This window comes from Gordionus sp. m RMFG-2023, chromosome 1 (genome assembly GCF_954871325.1).
Source record: "Gordionus sp. m RMFG-2023 chromosome 1, tfGorSpeb1-WG-v2, whole genome shotgun sequence".
In the NCBI taxonomy this organism is placed as follows: Eukaryota; Metazoa; Nematomorpha; class Gordioida; order Chordodea; family Parachordodidae; genus Gordionus; species Gordionus sp. m RMFG-2023.
Window position 1 is genome coordinate 44,445,927 of NC_088775.1, and position 12,175 is coordinate 44,458,101.

Consider the following 12,175-nt stretch of genomic DNA (forward strand, 5'->3'; position numbering starts at 1 on the left):
TTTGCCAATATTTAGTGCTTAATTAGCAAAAGTGAATTCCATAACTAATTTGGTTAACCGTCTTTATAAAAAATTGTAATACGATAAAGAAATGTTTAGAGGTCAAATTATGGCCAGAAAATTATGAAAGCACTAACGATGAAATTTATATCCATCTTTAATGCTTCCTTACTAGAGGTTAGTGCTTCAATTACCTTTGTAGCCGAATTTAGGAATAAAAAGTTATTTGCGAAAAAAACAAATAATGGCGACGTGCCAAAACAAAAACTATAGTAGTACTAAACATCCTATTTTCGCCATTATTTAGTGCTTAATTAGCAAAAGTGAATTCCATAATTAATTTGGTTAACCGTCTTTATAAAAAATTGTAATACGATAAAGAAATGTTTAGAGGTCAAATTATGGCCAGAAAATTATGAAAGCACTAACGATAAAATTTATATCCATCTTTATAGCTTCCTTACTAGAGGTTAGTGCTTCAATTACTTTTGTAGCCGAATTTAAGAATAAAAAGATATTTGCGAAAAAAACAAATAATGGCGACGTGCCAAAACAAAAACTATAGTAGTACTAAACATCCGATTTTTGCCAATATTTAGTGCTTAATTAGCAAAAGTGAATTCCATAACTAATTTGGTTAACCGTCTTTATAAAAAATTGTAATACGATAAAGAAATGTTTAGAGGTCAAATTATGGCCAGAAAATTATGAAAGCACTAACGATGAAATTTATATCCATCTTTAATGCTTCCTTACTAGAGGTTAGTGCTTCAATTACCTTTGTAGCCGAATTTAGGAATAAAAAGTTATTTGCGAAAAAAACAAATAATGGCGACGTGCCAAAACAAAAACTATAGTAGTGCTAAACATCCGATTTTCGCCATTATTTAGTGCTTAATTAGCAAAAGTGAATTCTATAACTAATTTGGTTAACCGTCTTTATAAAAATTGTAATTCGATAAAGAAATGTTTAGAGGTCAAATTATGGCCAGAAAATTATGAAAGCACTAACGATGAAATTTATATCCTTCTTTAGGGCTTCCTTAGTAGAGGTTAGTGCTTTAACTACTTTTGTAGCCGAATTGAAATATAAAAAGTTATTTACGAAAAAAACAAAAATAAACAAATAATGGCGATGTGCCAAAACAAAAACCATAGTAGTACTAAACATCCGGTTTTCGCCATTATTTAATGCTCAATTAGTAAATTTGAATTCCGTAATTAAAACAGTCTTTATAAAAATTGTAATACGCTAAAGAAATGTTTAAAGGTCAAATTATGCCAGAAAATTATTAAAGCAATAACGATGAAATTTATATCCTTCTTTAGGGTTTCCTTAGTAGAGGTTAATTCTTTAATCACCTTTGTAGCCGAATTCAAGAATAAAAAGTTATTTGCGATAAAACAAAAATAAATAAATAATGGCGACGTGCCAAAACAAAAACTAAAATTCTATAATTGAGTCCCCAAAAACCATAATTGTGTCTAAAAATTTCTATTTAATTTTTTGTCGAATAAAAAGAAATTCTTTGGATTCATTTGTGAAAAGTCGTATTTCATTACACAGAATTTTTAAAAACATAAATGTTGAAGGCGAAAAATGCCCGTTAGTAGAAGTCACTACTGGAGTGAATATGAAGTTTTTAAAATTTTTGTATTTGTTTGTCTTTTTAATTTCTGCCTGTGTTATTATATTGAAATTTATGTTTGAAGGGAATGATGAGACACACGTGTAGTCCCAATGAGTGATTTGCCGAAGGCCTTAGGTATGGTTGTCATACCATCAGGTCTTAAACCATCTACTTGAGATAAATTTGATGGTTCAAGATTGTTTGTAATGTGTGCAGCTGTTAGGCTTTTATTTATTATATGGTTTAAAGCTGAGTGTTGATTTATTAATCACATGTGGGAAATTCTGTGGTTAATTTTTTATATTACTCAAAAAATTTTGATTACTTGTAAATTTTTATAGTATAGTTAAATAACTTTCCATAATTATTGTAAAAAACATTTTGATTTTGATATAATTTTTTAAAAAAATTTTTTAATAAAACTTTAATAAAGACGAACGTCAAATTTATGAATCGAATATAATTTTTTAATGTTTTGGTCTAAGTCGAGAAAGGTTTCAGAAAATTTGAAGGATTAATATGGCAGTAATTTATCGAATCAGGAACTCTCAGAATTCCTGCATAAGTATTGATCTGCATCTGGCCTAATTTTTCAAGCCCGGCCCGGTCCGAAATTTTTTTAAAAAAGTTTTGCCGACCCGTCCCGAACCATAAATTTTTTTAAAAAATTTACCGACCCGGCCCGGTCATGCCCGAATTTATTTAAATGTAGAAAATAATTTTTAAAATTACTAAAAATAAAAGACATATGTTATATGTTGTCTAGTTTCTATAAATAAAATCAAATATTTTTATTTTACATAAAAAATTTAATATATAATTGATAAATTTAGAAATATTTAAAAAAAATTCTAGGTCCAACCCTACCCGGCCATTTTTTTTAAAATATTAGGCCCGAACCCGATTTATTTTAAAAAAATTAGGTCTGAGCACGGTTCGACGGGTACTTTATAATATTGTGATCTTAATATAACTAAAATTTATGATAGAAATAAATATATGCGTAATTTTTTCGAATAAAATAAAACTATGTAAAAAGAACAATTTGAATTAATAAAAAATTTCTGAGAATGTTTTTAACCATATCATTCAATGACACCTCAGAATAATAGATGCTGGAGAAAAAATGTAGTTGTAACAATAAAATAATAAAAATTATATAATTATTATACAAGAATGGGGTTCAATGGACCCATTTAGGCAGTAGTGGAAATAATATTTTGTGACTTGGTTATAGCTATTCATGTATTTTGGGAACCTTAATATATATAAGCTTCTGAAACATTATATTACTCAAATATGGCAGATGATCTACGGAAACAATTGATAGGTTAAGTGCAAAAAGACAATATGCATTTTTTAATTACTTGGTGTTTTTAATCAAACTAATTAGGGTTTAAATTTTACAAAATAAGTACTAAATAATGGTGAAAATAAAATGTTTGTCGCTGATAGATTTTTTGTTTATTTTGTTAATAACTTTTTTATTTTAAATTAGGCTATTAAACTGATTGGAGCACTAACCTCTACTAAGGAAGCTCTAAAGAATTATATAAATTTCATTGTTAGTGCTTTCATAATTTTCTGGCCAAAATTTGACCTCCTAAACATTTCTTTAACGTATTACAATTTTTTATAAAGACGGTTAACCAAATTAATTATGGAATTCAAATTTACTAATTGAGCACTAAATAATGGCAAAACCAGATGTTTATTACTACTATAGTTTTTGTTTTGGCATGTCGCAATTATTTGTTTATTTTTGTTTTTTCGCAAAAATCTTTTTATTCTTAAATTCGGCTACAAAAGTAATTAAACCACTAACCTCTACTAAGGAAGCCCTAAAGAAGGATATAAATTTCATCGTTAGTGCTTTCATAATTTTCTGGCCAAAATTTGACCTCTAAATATTTCTTTAGCGTATTACGATTTTTTCATACCACGATTATCCAAATTAATAACGGAATTCAAATACATTAATTAAGCACTAAATAATGGCGAAAACCGGATGTTTAGTACTACTCTAGTTTTTGTTTTGGCACGTCGCCAATATTTGTCTATTTTTGTTTTTTTTGTCAATAACTTTTTATTCTTAAATTCGGCAACAAAAGTGATTGAAGCTCTAACCTCTACTAATGAAGAACTAAAGAATGATATAAGTTTCATCGTTAGTGCTTCCAAAAGTTCGGCCAACTTCACGCTTAAATCGTCACGTCATCATTTTTATTTAGCTAATAACTTTTTTTCCATATGGCGGTTAACTAAATTAATAACGGAATTTAAATACATTAATTAAGCACTAAATAATGGCGAAAACCGGATGTTTATTACTACTCTAGTTTTTGTTTTGGCACGTCGCCAATATTTGTTTATTTTTGTTTTTTTCGTCAATAACTTTTTATTTTTAAATTCGGCTACGGAACTGATTAAAGCACTAACCTCTACTAATGAAGAACTAAAGAATGATATAAGTTTCATCGTTAGTGCTTCCAAAAGTTCGGCCAACTTCACGTTTAAATCGTGACGTCTTAATTTTTATTTAGCTAATAACTTTTTTTCCATATGGCGGTTAACTAAATTAATAACGGAATTTAAATACATTAATTAAGCACTAAATAATGGCGAAAACCGGATGTTTAGTACTACTCTAGTTTTTGTTTTGGCACGTCGCCAATATTTGTGTTTTTTTGTTTTTTTTGTCAATAACTTTTTATTTTTAAATTCGGCAACAAAAGTGACTGAAGCACTAACCTCTACTAACGAAGCACTAAATGATATAAGTTTCATCGTTAGTGCTTTAAATCAACTTTTAAGCGTGAAGTTGGCACAAATTTTTATTTTTACCTATAACTTTTTTTCCTTAAATTCGGCTACTATACGGATTGAAACACTAATAAGCACTAACGAAGCACTAAAAAATGACATATGATTCATCGTTAGTGCTTCCAAATGTTCGGCCAACTTCACGGAGCTAATTTTTAGTCCTTTTACAAAATTTGATTAGGGCTGATCTCCCGTCATTTTTTTATTTTTTTTTTCAAAAGTCTTGAATTTGAATCCCCCTTTTCTTTATATAGTTATAAAATTAAAATTTTTATTTATTTTTTTTCCTTTTCATTTTTTTATAGCCAGAAGGGCGCCTTTATAGCATAAAGATAAAGAAGAAAAGGCATTTATTTTTAAATATTTTTATTTTCATTATTTATATTTTATAATCAACTGAAATAAAAATATCTCATTTTCACAATTTTTATAGAATATAAAAGGTAAAAGGTTTTTTTTTTAATTTTAAAACCAAAATAAAGGCTAATAGAAACTATATTGGTTGGAGAAAAAAATACAATAACAATAGAAAGTAATGATAGATTTTTAAAAGTTTTACTTTATTTAACTGGTACTGACTAAACGGGAGTGGTGGTGCTCTCTACCCATTGAAATTCGTTAACATTTTAAATATCAAATTTTCTTCAAAATACAATCCCCAAATAAATTTTAATAAGTCGCTATATTTTATTTATTTAAGGTTCAGAACGAGGTTCGCCACCAGCATTGTGATAAACTGCTCCATTTTTAGCAAGTTTTGAGCTAACTTTAAAACCGAAAGTAGAAGATATTAATAATTTTATATTTATATATCATATTTTTTGATAAAATATAAAATATTATACCCCCCCCCCCCCCCCCTACTAAATTTTTAAGCAATACAACAACTGTTCAGCATGTAATTTTATTTAATGCAGCTATTTATTATTTTGCAAATTCTGGCAAATGAAGGCCATTCTTTCTATAATTTAACCCTGGATACCTTGCTATTATTTATTTCATCAAAATATCCAAGATATAAATATTCTTTATTCTTCTTGTTCTGTAAAATTATTAATTTGATCAATTATGGGGGGGGGGATATCGGGTTTTTAGAAGTAATTTCGATTTTAATGCGTTTATTTTTAATTTAAAACTATAATTTTTGTCATACCTATTCTTATTTTTGTTTTTGGATTTGAGTCCAGATGCTATCTAGCAGATTTAATCAGAAAGATTTTCATTTAACTCTTGCTATTTTTTCTACGCTACAACACTATGACGTATTTTATTTAATATGATTTTCGATAATACATTGTATAATAATTTTTTATTACTTATTTTTTCCATAAGTATTCAGTTAGTATTGCTAAAAACCCAAGAAGATTTGAGCCGAAAAAAACGACCTTAAAACCTAGCCAACCCATTAAGCCATAGATCAGACCCGATCCAATGGGCCTCATGCGCCAACTGATCCGATCTCCTATGAGTCGGTTCGCTGGTTCGGCTTGCTGGGTCGGCCCGATGAGACTTGCGAGGTGGGCTCGTGGGTCAATAAATAATATAGAAAATTAAACTAGTTTGTTTTAATCCGGGTTAAGAGTTTTTGCTATTAGAAAGATGTTCTAAAATTTTTGGTTCTAGTAATAAATTGGCTATGCTATTATATTTTATTCCATGAGGAAATAAAAATTTTTGTAACTTTGTTTTAAGTCTAGTTAAAAGTTCTTGATACTAGAAAGAAGTTCTAAGACCATTGGGTCCCGTAATAAATTGACACTGCCATTATATTTTACTCAATGATTAAGTTTTTAATATTAAAAATGTTCTAAAACCTCTGGATCTAATAATAAATTGGTACTGACATTAAAATTTTGTCCACGAAGAAAAAATATGAAAAATTTTTAAAACTCTGCTATCCTAGTTAAAAGTTTTTGACACCAGGAATATGTTCTTAAACCTTTCGATCTAGTTAATAAATTGGCACTGTCATTGTATTTTATTCCACTAAGAAACAAAGATTTTTTTTAATAACTTTGTCTTTGTTGTAATTGAGAAATTTAAGGTCTAAAAATAAAATAGAAGAAATAAAATTAAATCCTAATTTCTTTATTAAATTCTATATTAATTAATCAATTATAAATTAACATAAAAGGAAAAAGTTACACAAAATAAAAAGAAAAATAAGAAAAAGATTAAAAAGATTAAAAAGATTAAAAATTAAGAAAATTATATGCAAAAAATAGGTGAATAATTTCAATCGTTTTAAAGTATGAAAAATCTACAATTATCACGCGTTTTCATCTCATTTGCTTACTCTAAGACTTCAATAATAAAGTAATAATTTTAATAAAACATTTTTGCTTGCATATTATCATAATTTGAATAATAGATCTTTTTGTAACTGAATACTACAACAGTCTTAAGACTAATTATAAGTTTTTGACACTAAAAAGATGTTCTAAAACCTCTGGGTTTACTAATAGATTAACACTGCCACGAGGAAAAAAATACTTATGAAAAAAACCTCTGGGTCTAGTAATAAATCGGCACTGTTATTATATTTTATTCCACGAAGAAATAAAGAATATTTTTTTAAAACTTTGTTTTAAGCCTATTTAAGTTTTGATATTAGAAATATGTTCTAAAATCTTTGGGTCTAATAATAAATTGACATTATCATTATATTTTATCCCATAAAAAAATATATAAAAATTTATTTAGAAATTTGTTTTAGACCTAGTTAAAAGTTTTTGATACTAAGAAGATATTCTAAAACCTCTGGGTTTATAATAAATTAACTTTATTTTAAGAGTTGAAAGTTTTAGATACTAGAAACATATTCTAAAATATTTGGGTTCAAGTGTCATTTAACCCACTGGTAAATTGTAGAAAAATAAATTATATATTTATTTTTTGAGCTTAGTTAAAAGTTCATGATATTGAGTTTTAAAACTATTGGAGTATTAAATTCACACTGCTATTCTATTTTATTTCACGAGTAAAATTAAAATATGCAAATTTTTAAAACTTTGTTAAGAGTCTAGTTAAAAGTTTTGATACTTGAAAGATTTTCTAGAACTTTTGGTTTCATCAAGAGATTTCCATTGACATTATTTTTTATAATTCCTTGCATTAAATGTAAAAATGTTTTCTAAACCCTTTGGTTTCATAGAAAGATTTCCCTTGCCATTATTTTTATAATTCCTTGTATTAAATGGAGAAATATTAAAAAAATATATGTTTATGTTCTGAGCCTAGTAGAAAGTTTGGGTTTAATAAGTTGCCACTGTTATTATATTTTAATCCACGAGGTAAATAAAAATTCGTAAAAATTTTTAAACTTTGTTTTAAGTAAGAAAAAAGTTTTTGATATTAGAAAAAAGCTCTAAAACCCAAATGTCTAGTATAAATTAATACATTTTTTATACTTTTTTTCAAACTTGAGTATAGTTTGAAATTTTTGTTTATAGAAATGAGTGATATACCTTTTGAAAATTTTTTAGAGATTAGTAGTGGAAAAGAAAAGACTAGGGAAGTTGATCAGTGGATTCCATTTTAAAATTTGAGAACTAGAATATAAAAATTTATCCCAAAATAGATCTTCAATTGTCCATCTATATGCTAAAAAATTTTGAAATACTTAACTATTATAAATTTTTTATATAAAATTCGGAAAATGTTTATAAGACGAATAATTTTTAGCAAATTTCGAACTATCTTAATTTGTGATTTTTACAAACATTTATGATGTGTTTTACTAAAATTCAATATTATCATGATTAGTAACGCGAGTGTTAATGGAGCTTGCTAACCCGTAAGATACTTTCTGCCACTAATTAAATTATAATTATAATTTAAATTTATATTTTATCTTTGGTAATTGTGTGGATAACTTATTCGAAATTACTTAAGATATAATAAAAAATTACAAAGAACCTACAATATTTTGTCCAAAATGCTTATAAAATTTTATTGTAATTCAAAAATAAATTAAAATTTGCTTCATTATAAGGCTGGTCTGGTTTGTGAAACATCATTAGATTGTTTAACTAACTTTATATTCGGAAATCAAGTTTAAACGTTTGACAACATTATAGATTGTATATAAATATAGATCAATCAATATTTATTTTAAATCATGTTTAATTTCTTTTTAAAATGCACCCACAACTGCCAAAAGCCTAATATTCGTGCTTGAGAATATTATGCAGTGCCGATCAATGCCAAAACATATGAAAGAAAAGTTACACGGATGATCAGGTATTGTTCATACCGACCTCAATATGCAGAAAACCCTTATAACTCATGCTCTATAAAATATAAATTAATTTTCCACATATATAATTTACCTTCAAATTATCGAAGGAATTTTAAGTAATAACGTTTTTAGTCGACCAAATCTATATATTGCATACAATCATAGACATTCCCAAATAAAACTCTCTGTTATCCTTTTAAATGCTCAGTAAACTCATATTCATGCCAAACAATATACTATAATAATGCATTAATTGTAAATGATGGGGTTTTTAAATAACTCTTTTATTTTCACAATATTTTGATAGTTTGTAGTACAGCAAAAATTTATTTAGGGAGGTAGATATAGGCTTTTGGAGGTTTGCACCCAGTAAAAATCCTGTCATATAGACGTTGATCCAACCGAAAGCCAGGAAAATTTTTGTTAGTGCTCCTCGGTGCTATATTTGTCAAAATAATCCTACGTCCGAAAAAAAATAAATGTGTAAAATTTTCAAAATTTTATTTTATCATTTCCTAATCTATTGCAATATTGAATTATTTTAAATCAGTAATAGTTGCCTTTGAATACTATTTATATTATTATATAAATAAATTTTTCTTTGTGAAATAAAATATAATGGCAGTGCCAATTTATTACTAAACCCAAAGATTCTAGAACATCTTTTTAGTATCAAAAACTTTTCACTAGACTTAAAACTAATTATTAAATTTTTTTTATCCTCGTGGAGTAAAATATAAGAGCAGTGCCAATTTGTTACTATACCTAAAGGTTTTGAACATTTATTTAGTATTTTAATTAGGCTTAAAATATAGTTTCAAAATATTTTCATATTTTTTTACACGTGGAGTGAAATATAATGGCTGTGACAATTGATTACTAAACCCAAGGTTTAGAACTTCATGCTAGTATCAATAACCTTTAACTAAACTTAAAACAAATTTTTAAAAAATTTCCTTACTTGGAATAAAGTATTATGGCAGTGACAATATATTACTATAATCAAAGATTTTAGAATATCCTTCTAGTATCAAAAACTCTAAACCCGGATTAAACTAGTTCAAATTTCTATATATTTTGTTGACTAAGCGAACCGACCTATAGAGTCCACCCAGCAAGACGACCCATTGTTGTCCCGATAGGTTGGTTCCAGTGGCGTAGCTAGAAATTTTCCTTAGAGGGGGTCCATACATATAAAAGCTGGGGGCCTTCGCCCCCCAGACCCCTTTAACGGGCCTTCGGCCCTTTTGCCCGGCCTTCGGCCGGGTTTATCTTACAAATCATAACCATATCTTCTATAATATATAATAAATATATTTTTTAAATGCATCAATAATATGTTATTATAATTTAGTAGATTATTCTCAATAACTTTATAATAATACTATCCAGAATAATTTCAATAGTAATATAATATCCTTCCACAAACATCAAAACCAGAAAAATATAATTCATATAAAATCACTTTTAAGTCTTTTGAACGTATAATCTCAAAAAAAAATTTGCTCTGGGAGGGGTCCAAACCCGAAAACCACCCCCGTAGCTACACCACTGGTTGGTTCTATATGCCCAGTGGTTCGTGGTGCATTATTCGACCCTGGCTTAGGGTTGGGCCAATTTCTACGACTTCGACTCGCGTTCTGGGTTGAAAAAAACCAACCATTTAACAATAGTTTATATAATAGTTACAAAAAAATAAGAGAGCTATGGTCCATATCAAAATATTCGTACACAGTGGCGTCGCTAAGGGAGGGGCGCAGGGGCTCGAGCCCCCTAAAAAATTTGAATAGCCCCCTGAAGCATATATTTTTTTTTACTGACTTCTTAATATCCCCTTGAACTAAAAATAAATTTTTTTAGCCCCCTGAATGATTTATTTTATAATTCCATTAAGTAATATATAGATTTAATTTTATTATTTAGAAATTAATAAGACTATTTAAATTTTTATTAAATGAATACTATTTTAATTATTAGATTAGATTAATACATATAAATTATATTTTCACTATGTCAGCTTGCAATCAAATTCTGTATTAAAAATATAATATCAATAACTCAATAAGTATTAATTTAGCTTTAACAGAAGTTTAAATGACTTTTATTATTTAAATTATTATATAACCCTAATTAAATAAATATAATCATATTATTAAATTAACAAATTTAATATTGTAATTAGCCGAGTTCAAAATGACGAATCAAATGTATATTTATTTTTAAATTTAATTATCATATCTATTCCTAAAAATATTTTCAAGGTCCAAATAAGTATAAGAGATTTCTTTATAAAAAGTAAATAAATAGAGATATAGTTTATAATAATCTATTATATACAGTTGGTTATATAATATTAGATAAAATGCCACTTTCATAGACGTATTTGACAGTTATATAATATATTACAGTTAATATTATAATAAATTTTATTAATAAAAAGTTTTGATAATAAATATGGTAAAAATTTGCATTCAAGTATTTAACGCTATCTATTTAGCTATATAATAATTAAAAAAATTAAACATTTTCTTATTCATCCTGCGATAAATGTAAAAAATTTGATATCTTTTCTTCTCTTTTTTTACGTGTTTTTAGGAAAACTATTTTTCTTTTCCGAAAAACAGTTTTTAGTTAAAATTTTAATACAAGTATATTTTTGATATTATTACAACCTACTATTATTTTAAGATATAATATATAGATGGTGCGACAATATATAAAATCTTAATTTTTTCTCATATCATTCTGGTCCTTATTTTATAGATAAAAATATTTCATTTCTAATATGGCATTGCTGTGTAAATAACTCCAGGCTTCAATATATTTGCATAATTATTTCTTCCAAAGATTTTTAGTGTTTATATTTTATCAATTTATCCAACATAATAAATTCTGATATAAGTTTACATCGTGAGTGTCATGGCTATTACTGCAAATTAACATGTATCTATAATTTGTATTGCTATGTAATTTAAGATTATTACAACAACGGCTGAGAGCATATGATTGCATTTTTAGATAAACAATAATCGAACGGTGTAGTCGTTTATATATCATTTAAAATGGAAGATACACTTTTAGAAATTTAATCTCACAATAATTTTCCCGATTACTTATCTAGATTCCATCGTATTATCTAAGATGAAGCTCTAACCACCATATAGTTTTATGATTTGGATTGGTCGTTTATACTCTCTTCTTTAAAAATTGTTGATTTGGTATAGGCCTATAAATTTTCCCTTATTAGTTTATTCTATAAAACATTGTCTAAAATGGTAATATTAGTTTGATAATCTTTTGTCAATAAGTTGCTAAGAATTATATTATTGCATTATGTGGTTTATTAAAATAATTATCTGTATGAATTAATTAATCTTTTTTATCACTTGTAATTCTTTAGACGCAAATTTTTTTTATATCAGAAATCAAGATACTTTATACTGTAATAAATAGAATTTGTATTAAAAAATATTATTTTTAG